The sequence below is a fragment of the Sus scrofa genome, chromosome 14, assembly GCF_054392235.1.
Source record: "Sus scrofa isolate SSC_HxYL_T2T_F1_AM1 chromosome 14, Sscrofa_HxYL_maternal_Yorkshire_Landrace_v2.0, whole genome shotgun sequence".
Lineage (NCBI taxonomy): Eukaryota > Metazoa > Chordata > Mammalia > Artiodactyla > Suidae > Sus > Sus scrofa.
The window spans coordinates 116,077,503-116,092,702 of record NC_139396.1 but is presented as its reverse complement, the minus strand read 5'-3'; the positions used below and the strand labels follow the sequence as shown (position 1 = coordinate 116,092,702).

The 15,200-nt window shown below is 34.2% G+C and overlaps 1 long non-coding RNA gene across 6 annotated transcripts in view; it reads left to right on the top strand.

Moving 5' to 3' along the window:
- Positions 1 to 15,200, top strand: part of LOC146396954 (uncharacterized) — a 545,736-nt gene that overhangs the window by 181,795 nt on the left and 348,741 nt on the right. The gene's annotated exons all lie outside the window — the stretch shown is intronic.

Sequence of the window (15,200 nt, the reverse complement as noted above, 5' to 3'; positions counted from 1 at the left end):
GGGTATACACCTCCCACCTCCAAGGGGAGGGTATACACAGGTCATGGGTGCTAAGTCATTTAATTATTTGGGAGCATAAGTGTAATAGGTTCCAAACTGTCTGATTAGTTAGATACCAAATTTTACCAATGAACTCTAAATCTGAAGATGTTTTGGTGTAACTCTCCCAACTGGAGATAAAAGAACACAATGCTGTTATGCAACTACGTATCAATTCAATGCTATCATCCATTGATGGACTTGAGTAGTAATCAGAGGGAAGGTGGCACATACTAACTTTTGTGCCTGAGTTCATTTCCAATTCTATTTAAAAATTAGATTTCTAATGACTATTAATATTTAAAAACATTCCAAACATAACTGCATGCCTCTTAATTGTCATGCTTTTCTCAATAGAAGAGTATAAAAATTTACTGTGATGATCAAGTATTTATATTCTAAGAATATCCATGGTAATTAGAATCATTACAGTAATTGGCTAGCATAGCTATCTATGAAACAAAATAAAGTGATAGAAAACTTAGGCAAGAGGTCCTTTAATTTGTTAACTGAGGTGACAAGATGTGGAATCTTGATTGAAGTTAAACACGGAAATCATATTTTTTATTTTCACGTATAAAAGAATAGATGAACACAGAAATTGCTAATGTTCCTGTCCCTAAGAAGTAAATTGTAATTTTATGTTGAAATTGTTTTGATATCAATTAACCTCAAATGTGGTGGACTTTACACTGAAATACTTGAAACCTAAGTCTAATCATGCACACTTTTAATTTCCTGAGGAAAAAAATCACCTGGGCTAAGCCTTAAGCTTCCATGGCAGAGTTGGCCAAGAACAAGGTTAGAGACAGATTAGACAGGCCAGTGAAGTACTTCCTAACTAAGTAGTTAGAGGAAGAGAAATACTGTGCTTAGTCAGAAGAGTTTTATTTGGAATACAGAAAACAACATGCTGAAGTAAAGGGGCAAAACAGGGGTCTATCAATGCGTATGGGAACTGCTCTTGACTAATTATCCCAACACCTGCTAAAGACCTTCTGTTCCCTTTTAAACTTGACATACTGCAGTTTAAACCACCTATTGCCTAGCCTTCCATGCTAGACCATAGTTTCTACATTTAAAAACTGGAACTGTCCTGTGAATCCTTTCTTTTAATATTTTTGGCTCTAGCATTAATCTAGGCAAGGGACAAGACCTAGGAAGGCCACCGTATGGTCCTACATGTCCTGAATGTCCTGCATGTCCCAGTGACTTATGACAGAGAGACCTCATTTCCACTAGTGATTTTTAAGATGAAATAATATATAGAACATACTAAGATCAAGAAATTCTATTAGGGTGGAGAATGACAAAATCTGCTTTTATAAAATCTCCAGGAATCAGTCCTTACTTAGACAATGACTACTTACTGATCTAAGAGACTAGATTGCCTGCCCCTGATGATGATTGACATCCCATTATCAATTAATCAATTATTATTTAATTAATGCTAAATAATGACAGAAGTGAAAAGGACTGAGTTGTATTTTCAGGGCTTAGGCCAAGGTTTTGTTTTCTGTGTATTTCTTTACCAAGTACCAGAATCCCACTGCACATATGAGTAGATCTTATTGATGTATTACTTCTGAGACAGACAAAAAAAAAAAAAGGAAGGAAAGTAACTTGGTAACTTAAGGTCTGTTACCTACAATTTTCACTCTCAAATGGATCAATAAACTCCCAGGCCTTAGGATAACTGTAATGAAAATGTTCACATTGTTTATCATCACATAATCAATACAGTAAATAAACTGGTTGACAAGTTTGTCTCTGCATGTTTCCCTTCTTCCTACTTTTATCTCCAAAAGGGTCCCGTTTCAGGGAGCTCATTCATTGATATTTTTTTTCTATCTCTTCTATTTCCCATGTTCTCTATTAGTCATCAAATAGATATAAAGTCAGGATAAATATAGACATGCACTACTTACAGAGGATAAATGAGAAATATATACAGTTGTCTCTTTGTATCCATGGGGACTAATTTCAAGATCCACTTGGATACAAAAATTCACAGATGCTCAAGTCCCTAATACAAAGTAGCAGAGTATAGTTGGTCTTCCATATCCATAGTTGTAGACCCACGAATATCAAGGACCAATTACATGTATGTATGTGTATACACATACATATACACATACATATATAATTGTGATCTCCTATCTAATATGAAATTTGTTACTTAAAGAAATGGGGATACAATTACAGTTTATAGAAATTTTATCTCTCTTCTCACCAAAATCCTAACCTTAGGAATTTTCTGCCCTCTTTTCTCATGCAGGGGTGTAATGAAGGGAGAAATTTTGCTTCTCTCCCTATTCCTGTATGAAGTATTCCATAAGGTAGACGGGATAATCTGTTTGGTTGGTTCAAATGGCCAGGGCACTGTACTGTAAATCAGTGCTTCTTCAGAGCATTTTCTTTTTTTTTTTTTTCTGACTCCTCATGTACTGCTTGCAGCCACCTAAGGGAAGCTGGCTCTCCTCTTTCTCCAATAAATGGGTAAACTGAGCTCAGTGCTTTCTAGGAACCTGGTCATATTTTTCTCATTTTCTCTCAGGCATACCCAAATATGTCTTCCCAGAAGTTTAGAATGTGAAAGAGAATAGGAATAATTTAGTCTCAAATATAAACTGTGGCTTTTAATTTAACCTTAAGAATTTTCATTGAAATATCAGGCATTTGCTCAACAACTAGCATTTCATTACTGTTCAGCTTCCTGCAAGAAAGAGCGAGTTACATATTTAATTCTTAACATTGACAAATTCAGTTAAATTTCATTACCTTACATTTAAATGACATAAAATACCAATATAATAATTTTAAAAATAATGGGAAAGGGATGATTTGTGACTGATAATGTAGGTTACATTTCTGTAAGTATTCCTCTACTTTCTGATGTTCAGTAGCTCCCAATTTATGTTAGTTTGGCTCCATTCCAAACTCCAAAAGCAGGGGACACACCAATTAGAACATTCCAGTGTCCTGTCCAGGTATGACATTTCCAAGGTTGATATGAGTCTAAGCCATTATAAGAGTGAATAAAATTAATTTTGACCTGGAATACTGGTGCAAAGATAACTGTATTCCAAAACTTATAGATATCATCTTGTGATCACAAGCACAGCCCTCTTTTGGCTCAAGCTGCATTGCAGAGACAGAGCAGAGGTATATAAAGTAATGAAGATCTTAAGATCATTATTGAGTTGTTGGATTATATCAAATGTACCTCTGGGTTTTTAATGTATATTGCATCTCTGTCTACATTGTTTAACCCAGTTGGGTCATTTTTTTTCTGTAATTTTAACCAATACTGTATAACTGATACAGCTACAGGGAAGAATGCTTATTGTTCTTTAGATGAGATGAAAACAATGACTATCTATGGTATGGTTAACTTAGAATCTGCCCTTCCTCCAAAAATTATCCTCTACACACTCACCTCTGTATTGTCATGTTGGGAATTGCAAGTATACATCCCTACCTGTAGCCAAAGACAGTTGGTCCTAGGGAGAGTTCCTCTCCAAAGCCAAACCATTTGAGTTATTTTTTTTCCTATCTGGAAAGAAAGAAAGAAAGAAGGAAAATTCCCAGTAATAGAAGCCAAGAGTTGTGGAGCACAAGAGATTTTGATGACTGTTTTTCCTACCCTCTAGATGAAAATGCTCAATAGCACAACAAAGTGCAACTGATGCAAAGATAAGTGCAAAGCTGAGAGTGGAATGAGATTCCTGGCAGAATCAAATACATGTTTTCGCTGATTCCTGAGGTCTAGCAACATCCTTCTTCTCCCAGTGATGGGAGTAATTGATTCTTACTGGAATTAAATTCCTTTCATTTGAACTACAAATATATTTTAAACTATACAAAAGATAATTTCCTTTGTAGTTCCTCATTTCAAATCACAGAAATGTTGTATCTAAATTTTACATTAGAAACTTCTTTCCTTCCTTTTAATAGAAATATTTAAAAACTTAAATAATACAGCATTTAAGCATTCTTTATCTGTATAGCATTTTAATCTTTACATCTGGGTAAATAAATACATGTATGTAAAGTAAATATTCTAGGGCTCTAAATTTAGCTTCTGGATTTTAAAACCAGTAATAAAGCATTCAAAAGATATTTTTGTTATATATAAAGTCAGAAGACAATTCTGAAGTGAATTATAGTCTTGTGGGCACAATAAGATCATTAATTACTATTCAGTACATAAACATCAAATGTTTATCAAGTAGCAGGTAAGATTTTTTTTTTATAAGGCTGTGCGTATACAAGAATGTTTTGCTGTGTGAGTTACGACAAAAGCATGAATAGGTTGGTCGAAATCACAGAACACTAGGCTGACACTTGCAAAAAAAAAAGTTTGGGGAATATATATTTATTTGCTTATTTCAGTTTCAACTTCCTTGGCCAGACTAAAAATAAAACATGGGAATACTTTCTGATAAACACTGGAATATCAAATGGGGCAAGTGAATGTTTCACTTGGAATATTTTATGATTTATTTTTTAAAAGAATGCACAGTGCATGCTTGTTGGCCAAATATTTATAACATAATATGCTCCTTCTTTACATCCAGATTAATTTATTCACAGCGAATGGGTGTTTCAATAGGCTATATTTCAATAAGCAATTTACCATAAAAATCATTAAACAATGTAATAATAAAAATAATATTATCCTAGGATTCTGAAAATATATGTAATGTATATAATAATTTATTCATCAGGAAAAAAATGCTTAAACATAGAGAATTTATAGGATGAAAAATCTGACCTTAAAATATGTTTACCTCTAATAACTATGCAACTTGAAAATTGAAGTCAATATAATTTCCTGTCTCTATGGTGAACAATACTTGGACTGGGCATACTCCCCTGTCTGTATATTAAATAATATTGAGAATAAGCAAAATCACCTTAATTATTTGACCCAGAAAATACTTGCTCCTGAAAGATAAGACTAAGAATCAACTGAAATAGCTTACTTCTCAGGGCTAATTGGTTGCTTATCAAGAATTGCTTCAAGACATTTACTCACTGTGGCAACTAATCCAAAGCTATTATGCTATAATTACACAATCCTAACCAATTCTCTTTCTTGAAACACCTTCCTTAAAGTCACTAAGCTCAGGCTCTGAAATTTTTTAAATAGCTTTCCCTGACATTCCCCTTCTGGGACACTTCTACTAAAGTCTTTATCAAAGTAATTCTGTCCTATTGCAGTAATATAATAAGACAAGTAAATTCAGCTTTGGTTGTTCAAAGAATTTTTTTTTTTTTTGATCTTGTGTTTGTAGGGTGGTAGTGTCTTTATTTCTCTTTCTCTTTTCCTTCCTTCTTCTCTCTCTTTCTTTCTTTGTCTTTTTCTTTCTTTCTATTGGATTTTGAGACTTTGCAGGTTGACAAACCTGGAGATTTCACTGATATTCAATAAAGACTCCTCTGCTGTCTTGGTTAAAATTTGTCAAGCTGGCGTTCCTGTTGTGGCTCAGTGGGTTAAGAACCCAACTAGTATCCATGAGGATGTGGGTTCAATGCCTGGCCTCACTCAGTGGGCTAAGGATCCACTGTTGATGGAAACTATGGCATCTATCACAGATGTGGCTCAGATCTGGCATTGTTGTGGCTATTGCAAAGGCTGGCACATGCAGCTCTGATTTGTTCCCTAGCTTGGGAACTTCTGTATGCTGCAGGTTCTGCTTCCATATGTGACTTTAAGGAAGGTGTGTTCATATAAAAATGTAGCCTGGTAGTTCTTTGGTTTCCATTTTATTATTCTGTATTCTTATATGGCAGAGGGTGTATGAACAGTCCATACAGGGGATGCTCCTTGAATGTCAGATGTTGTTGGCCAGGGGAGATTGCATTTCTGGGCTGCACAGTTCTAAAACAATGGAGAGATAATTTGAGAGACAAGAAAGAGCCAGGGCAAGGTTAAACAGTAAGGTTTATCTCCTACATAAGGCCAATCCTTCAAGACTGAAGTACCTATCTTCCTCAGTGCAGAGAAACAAACACAGAAAGTCAAACAAAATAAGTAAAATAAGAAGTATATTCCAAATAAGATAAAACCCAGAAAAAAAAACTAAATGAAATGGATATAATTAACTTAAAAAATAGTTAAAATTTATTTATATGCAAGCTTCATGACAACCACAATGCAAAAACCTATAATAGATACACAAAATATAAAAATAATCCAAGAACAAAACTACAGAAACTCAACAAACTAGAAGGGAAGAAAACAAAACAAACAAAAGAAGGAATCAAGAGGAATTGCAAAATAGCCAGAAAACAATTAGCAAAATGGCAATAGGTACAAACCTATCAACAATAATTTTAAATGTAAATGGACTAAATTTTTCAATCAAAAGGCAAGGAGTGGCTGAAAACAAGACCCATTCATATGTGCCTACAAAAAGACTCTCTTTACTCATTTCAGATCTAAAAATATGCACAGACTGAAAGCAAGAAAAACATACGCATCACAAATACAAATGAAAAGAAAGCTAAGGTACAAATATTTATATCAGACAAATATATTTTAAAATAAAGACTGTAATGAGATGAAGAGAATATTACATAATGAGTCAATTCAACAAAAGTTATAACATTTGGAAGTATATATGCTCCTAAAATAGGCACACCAAAGTATATAAAGCAAATATCAGCAAACATACAGGGAAAAATTGGCAGTAATGCAATAATAGTAGGGGGTACTAACACCCTTTTGCATCAATGGACAGATCATCCAGTTAGAAAGTCAGTGAGGAATCACTAGCCTTAAATGACACAGATGAACTTAATAGATATACATGGAATATCCCATCAAAACCCTGCAGAATATACATTCTTCTCAAGTGCACATGGAACAGTCTCTAGGTTAGATCATATGCCAGTCACAAAACAAGTATCAATAAATTTTAGAAGACTCAAATATCAAGCATTTTTTCTGACTTTAGTGGGATGAGATGAGAAATCAATTAACAAGAAGAAAACTGGAAAAGTGAAAAATATTTAGAGATTAAACAACATGTTCCTGAACAACCAGTCAACAAAGAACTTAATGGAAAATCAAAATTTATCTTAAGGAACATGAAAATGAACATATCAAAATCCATGAGAAGCAGCAAAAGGAGCTCTTAGAAGGAAGTTTATAATTCATTATAAAGGCTTATTTCAAGAAACAAGAAAAATATCGAATAAGCAATATATTGTTATACCTAAAAGAACTAAAAATAGAAAGAACAAAATCCAAAGGTGATAGGAAGAAGGAAATAGTAAAGATCAGAATGGAAATAAATGAAGTAGACTACAAAGGCAATAGAAAACATCGATAAAACTAAGAGCTTGTTCTTTTTAAAGATAAACACAATTGACAAATCTTTATTTAGCTAGGTTCATTAAGAAAAAAAGAGAGAATGTTCAAATGAGATAAGACATGAATGAGGAGAAATTACAACTTGTACCAAGGATATATAAAGGAGAATAGAGACTATTATAAACAATTATACACCAGAAAATTGGACAACCTGTAAGAACTGGATAAATTCCTAGTAACAATCTTCTAAAGACTGAATCATGAAAAAGTAGAAGATCTGAATAAACTGATTACTAGTAAGGCTATTGAATCAGTAATCATAAAACTCCCAACAAACAAAGCCCAAAACCAGAAGGCTTCACTGGTAAATTTTACTAAGCATTTAAAGAAAATTTCACACCTACCCTTTCTCAGAATCTTCCAAAAATTACAGAGGAATGAATGATTTCAAACTAATTTTATAAGACCAGTATTATGCCAATACCCAAAACAGACAAAGACATGACAAAAAAAGAAAAAAAAAAAGAAAGAAAAATTGCAGGACAATATCTCTGGTAAACAAACATAGTTACAAAAGAGCAACAAAATATGAGCAAACCAAATTGAACAATACATTTAAAAGATCCCACACCATGATCAGTTGGGATTTATCCCAGAAATGCAAGGGTAGTTCATCAACTGCAAATCAATCAATGTGATACAACACATTAATATAATGAAGTATAAAAATCAAAGGATAATCTTAATAGAAGCAGAAAAAAATTGACAAAATTCAGCATCCATTTTTGATTAAAAACTCTCAACAATGTGGGTATAGATGGAATATACTTAAACATAATTTAGGTCATATATGACAAGCCCACAGCTAACCTCATATTAAATGTAAAAAGCTGAGAACTCTTTCCCTAAGGTCAGGAACAAAGCCAGTCTGCCCTCCCTCACTGCCTTTATTCAACAAATTATTGGAAGTCCTAGCCACACCAGTCAAACAAACAAAAAGAAATATAAGGTATCTAAATTGGAAAGAAAAAAGTAAAACTATCACTATTTGTGGATGGCATGATACTCTATATAGATAACTCCAAAGACTCCAGTAAAAAATTGTTAGAACTAGTAAGTGAATTCAGTAAAGTTGCAGGGCACAAAATTAATAAACAAATATCAGCTGTGTTTTTAAATTTATAATTGTATCAAAAAATAAAAATACTTAGGAATACATTCAACCAAGTAGGTTAAGGTTTTGTATACTGAATATCATAAGGCATTTATGGAAAAAAATTGTGGAAGACACAAATAAATGAAAAGATATATTTTGCTCATGAATTTTGAGAATTGAATTGTAAAAAATTAGTACCACCCAAAGCAATCTACAGAATCAGTGCAATCCCTATCAACATTTAAATACCATTTTTCACAGAATTTGAACAGTAATTCTAAAATTGTGTATATTCACAAAAGATCCTAAGTAGCCAAAGCAATTTTGAGAGAGGGCAGCAGGGCTGGAGGCATCATTACAGATTTCAAACTGTATTTCAAAGTTACAGTAATTAAAACACATGGTATTGACCAAAAATTATAACATGCACATCAATCAATGAAACAGAAAAGAGAGCCTGAAAATAAGCCCATACATATATACTGGCAATTAACTTATGACAAAAGAACCTAAAATATAGAGGAAAGCACAGTCTCTTTAATAAATGGTGGGAAAATTAGACAGCTTCTACATGTGTAAGAATGAACCAGTATCTTACACTATACACAGATTAACTCAAAATGGATTAAAGACTTGAATGTATGACCAGAAATCATAACTTAAGTAGTAAGCTCCTTGACATTGCTCTTAGTAATATTTTTTTTTGGATTTGACAACAAAAGCAGAGGCAACAAAAGCAAAAATAAACAATTGGAACTACATCAGACTAGAGTTCTTCACAGTAAGGAAGCCATCAAAAAAAGGAAAAAAAGAAAAAAAAAGAAAAGGCAATCTACTGAATAGGAGAAGATATGTCCAAATCATATATCTAATAAGTGGTTAATGTCCAAAATATACAAAGAACTCATAAAACTTAATAACAAAAAATTTTGATTAAAAAATGGACAAGCGATCTGAATACATTTTGTCCAAATAAGACAGAGATGTCCAACAGGCACATGAAAAGATGCTCAACATCACTGCTCATCAGGGAAATACAGACCAAAACCACAATGAGCTAGCACTTCATACCTGCCAGAATGTTTATTATCAAAAGAACAGGAAGTTCTATATATGATATGAAGAAAGTGAAGTCCTATATATGATATGAAGTTCTAGCTTATTTGCAGCCTGCAGTTTAAAATTGCTGTGTGTAATCTATTCATTTTAATTTGCTAGAATTAACCTGTAGATTGTAGGTTATCTATGATCATGGTTCATTTTTTAGTTTCCATATACAAGTCAGATAGAGAAAGAATCTTACCTCTCCTCTACTTTCTATTCTTCTTGGGGTAATGGATTTTAAAAACAAATATTTAATGCAATGTTTACCAGAAGTATTCATTCGATGCTTTCCTATGGTACAGTGTTATCTATGCTTCTAAATTATTCTAGTTTCCTCCATCTCAGATAACCTCTATTCCTATTACTTTCTGTTTCCATCCTCCTCCTTCACTTTTCTGAAATTGCATCCATTCCATGCAACTGAAAGTCTAAATAAAAAGTTGTCATTGAAGACCAACATCCATTTGAAATTCACTACACAAATTCATAGAACTCAGAAAAATCTGCTTTACTCATTAGGATGAAAGGGTACAGATTAAAATCAGCACAAGAGATGAACACATATATGGTCCAGGAAAGGCCAGGGATTTGTTTCTACTTGTTGTCTCCCATTAGAGTCACATAGATAGCTGAATTCTCTCAAAAATTATATGTGACAATATATATACAGTATTGGCAAGAGAAGCTTATCAAGTCTTGGTGTTCAATGGAGCCCGTCCCATAGGCATGGACTGCCCACATGGCTGATTTGTTTACTCAGTCTTCAGCTACTTCTGAGGTCAAACTGACATAGCTTGGCTCTCTCAAGGCCTCCACCATATATCACATTGTTAGCATAAAACTGGTTAACAATCTGGGCATGACCCAAAGTCCCAGCTAAACAACTCTTATCAGGAAGGATATTCCAAGGACTTTGAGGCTGTCTCCCAGAAGCTGGTCAAGGGTCATACATTTTTTTGGAATGTGCAGGGTTCTAACAACCCAGATCTGAGTTAGTACTTTACTGCACAAATGCAATTTATTCTATGAACCATCACCCCCATCGTCTCTAGGTGAAATAAACTATTTCGACTGTGAAGTTTCATAGCACTTTAATTATTTCTTGCTGTATATGTGTGCCTTGATAAACTGCAGCCATCATATGTCAAACTTGTGGAATAAGAGAAAGAAATTACAAACCTTGGTGTTTTTGATTTGCTGATCAGGTGTACAGACTGATAAAAATTGCTCTGGTTTAGATATGAGAAATAGGGAGTTTGAATATTCATGAGAGAAAGGAATAGAGGCTAACGCTTTAGTGTGTGCTTAAGGAGAGACTCTTGGAGAGAATTGGGAGATTTAAGTTGTCTTGTCTCTCATACAAATTTTAACAAAATCCGTATAAATTACAGTTCCTTGGAGAAGGAGAGAAAGTGGTAGCGAAACATTCTGAGAAAGTGGGGTTCAGGCAAAACTGTAAGACAGACTACTATGTTGATGCTATGTATAAGCCTATCATTTTCTTTAAATTCTTAATACTTTAGAATAGACATCATATGTGAAAGAACTTTTGAACCCTTACATACCTAGCATATTCTTTGTTATATAACCTAATAACTGACATTTATTTTACAATTAGTATGTCTTAGAAACCATCCTAAATACTTTATATGCATTATCTCATTTAAGCTTGTGAGATAGGGTTTTTTACAGTAAAAAACTGAAGCAATTTAATAAATGACTCAAGGTCCAAAGATAGTAAGTGGCAGAGCAAGTTGCATAGACTTGTAATTTGGTGCCAGTGTCCATAACCTTAACTGATAAAGAACACTATGCCTTATAACAGATCACCAATTGTTGAATTGATGCAACAAATTAACATTTTGTGCTCATCAAAAGTCTTCTGAAAGCTGGATATTTGATCATTTCTGACAAGATCATAAGAGAAGACCTTCATTTCAGAGCACTTTCATGTTAGAAACAGAATATTGGGCTAGAATGGAAGACTCAGAGGTTTGACTCAGAGTAAGAACATATATTGTCTTTGTTAGAGTTTGAACATCAGCTTTAACAAATAAAACAATTTACCTTTGTATTGTCATCAATAAGAGGACAAAGTGAGCAGTAAAAAGTAAGTCATGATTTACTGTTCAGCCCAAAGAAGAGACCTTCAGCAATTCCACCATTTTCCTGAATACTGACTGTCAATATTGAGAAGTCAAAGTGAATAATTTGACTGATGCAGTGAAAGAACAGTTGGTAGTAAACTTTGAAACATAGGAATAGGTATAAATTATCTTCTTCCTTTTACAGTTGTTACCCACTTAACTATTTCTGAGAAATAAAAGATCAGAGAAGAATGTATCCACAGACAGAAGAAATCAATTCAAGAAATGTAATGAAGCAAATAGAAGGAAACCAAAACAATTGGTAGCAACCAAAGAAGATTTGTTTTAGGTCTCCAGGACCAAAGTAATCAAAAAGAAAATAGTTCAGCTAAGAACAAAGGCAGTTTTTTTTTTTTAAATCCCTGATTGAATTATCTTGTCAATAAAAGATGTAAGAAAAGAGAGTAAAGAGACCGAAAACATCTTATTTGGTTCTTCTTTGGAAAGATGTGTATAAATATGAAAAATATAGCTTCTAACAAGATAGGATAATGAAAAGAACATAATTCAGTCATAAATCCCAAAATATTAGCATATCAGACTCAAAGAAAACTAAGAACTTTATCCAGTCCATTGTTTTTTGGTAGCTCTCAATCTCTTCATCAGATATTTTCCCACACTTCCACTCTTATTAATGATTCTACTCCAAAAGAATAGCTTTGTTTTATGGTTTAAGGTCAAGGTAGTAACAATTTCCATGTAATGGAAATACGTCTCACGTGTTCAGAGAAGAGGCTAATTTTAGAGAATTATATCTGAGTCATATATAAAAAGAATTCACAGGAGGTATTATTAATTAATACTCTACTTCCTAAAAATGAAGTAATCTCCTACTACATATTGGCCTGTATAAAATTTATACCACTGAGGGTGCAAGAGTAGAAGCTAGAGATTTAGAGAGAATGCCAAATGATCTGCTTTACCCCTGAGGATCTGCTAGAAAAAGTAGATTTGCAGGACAATTCTCTTAACCCAGATATCCCTACCTTATTGTAGAGAATAAAGCAAATTCATTAGGTATTTTCCAACCACGTACTGTGCTTGCTTAAGGCCAAGGAAGAAGATAGGCAGTCTTTGCTCTAGGATCAAGAACTACCTGCTAGTTTTAGTATTCAGTGAGTCAGTTGTCCATTCCAATTCTTGAACATTCTGTTTTTCTCATTTAATATGAACACAAAACTGATTTGGGCTGTGTAACTGTAATCGTGACTTCCCATATAGCTTAAACTTCTGGACATTTTAGTCCGAGAATGTAACAATAACCATTCTCTATACATGGTTCCTGCCCAGTGTGAATATTGGATACATGAATACAAAAACTTGCTTGCCAGATGGGCTGCAAAGTTTGTACTTGTCCAAAAGTATGGTCTAAAAACCTTACCATCCTTAACCTGAGATCACTTACCCTTAATTTGAAGCCACTCATAACTTGATTCTCATATAATTTATGAGCAAATAGAATGCTTGACCCTTAGTAATAGTGATCATTAGGTAATTTCTTCTTTTTAATTTTATTTATTTTTTCCCACTGTACAGCAAGGGGATCAAGTTATTCTTACATGTATACATTTTTTCCCCACCCTTTGTTCTGTTGCAACATGAGTATCTAGACATAGTTCTCAATGCTACTCAGCAGGATCTCCTTGTAAATCTATTCTAAGTTGTATCTGATAACCCCAAGCTCCCCAATCCCTCCCACTCCCACCCTCTCCCATCGGGCAGCCACAAGTCTATTTTCCAAGTCCATAATTTTCTTTTCTGTGGAGATGTTCATTTGTGCTGGATATTAGATTCCAGTTATAAGTGATATCATATGGTATTTGTCTTTGTCTTTCTGACTCATTTCACTCAGTATGAGATTCTCTAGTTCCATCCATGTTGCTGCAGATGGCATTATGTCATTCTTTTTTATGGCTGAGAAGTATTCCATTGTATATATATACCACATCTTCCTAATCCATTTGTCTGTTGATGGACATTTGGGTTGTTTCCATGTCTTGGCTATTGTGAATAGGAATGCAATGAACATGCGTGTGCATGTCATTAGGTAATTTCAATAAATCATAGCAATGTTTCAGAACTGAAGTACTAGAAGCCAGTAGAACCTTTGAAATACTGAGAGCAAGTAAGTATAATTATGCATAGTGCTTATTTAAAATGCAAATATGGGAGTTCCCGTCATGGCTCAGTGGTTAATGAATTCGACTAGGAACCGGGAGGTTGTGGGTTCGATCCCTGGCCTTGCTCAGTGGGTTAAGGATCTGGTGTTGTCATGAGCTGTGGTGTAGGTTGCAGATGTGGCTCGGATCCCGAGTTGCTGTGGCTCTGGTGTAGGCCGGCAGCTACAGCTCCAATTTGACCCCTAACCTGGGAACCTCCATATGCCACGGGAGCAGCCCAAGAAATGGCAAAAAGACTAAATAAATAAATAAATAAAATAAAATGCAGATATGGAATTCCCATTGTGGCTTAGGAGGTTAATAACCCAACATGGTGTCTGCGAGGATGCAGGTTTAATCCCTGACCTTTCTTAGTGGGTTAAAGATAACACCTTTGCCACAAGCTATAGCATAAGTTGCAGATGTGGCTCAGATCTGGCATTGCTTAAAGCTGTGGTGTAGGCCTCAGCTGCAGCTCCAATTTGACCACTACCCTGGGAACTTCTATTTGCTGGAGGTGCAGCCCCAAAAAGAAAGAAAAATGCTGATATAAATATATTGGCCTTGGCTTAAGTTTACTGAATCCAATTTTTCATAGTCATCTTTGAGAATTTACTTTCATGTGCAACATTTTCCTTATTAATATTCCCAGTGTAAGCAGGACATAGCATATTGTAAGATGCTCTAAATGGGAAAACATTGACTTTGGTAAGTTCAACTAATTAAATCAAAATACAGATAGTGGTGAGGTAACAGCTATGTATAGGGATAGTTATATCTCAATCTATGATACTAATTTAGCTACAGATTAAATCTATGCACTAAAGTATTTCAATAGCATAGAAAAGAACAGCAGTGTTTAGGGCTGGATATTGAATATAGTGGATATGATCAAACTGGTCACTAGATTATGTTATCACATATGTGGTAGAGACATCTCTTATTTCTTTAGGTTTCTCCATGACTTAAGTATCTCTCTAGCTATCCATTTTTCTCTGTTGTCACTCCAGTCACACCAGTTAACTTCCTGATTACTGCTAGATATCATGACTATCTTGTTTTTGAGGTAGGATGTGCCCTACGAAACATAACATTCACATATATAAAGCATATATTCTTCTCTGTGAACCAGAATGATTATCAGCTAGCATTATGCATCAATCTAGTGTGAATCCACACATAAAAGGATGAGGATCTGATCTTGGTCTATGGAAAATGCCACCATGTGAAGTCTATGTCAGTCCACTGTCAGGCTTCCCTCTTGTCACACA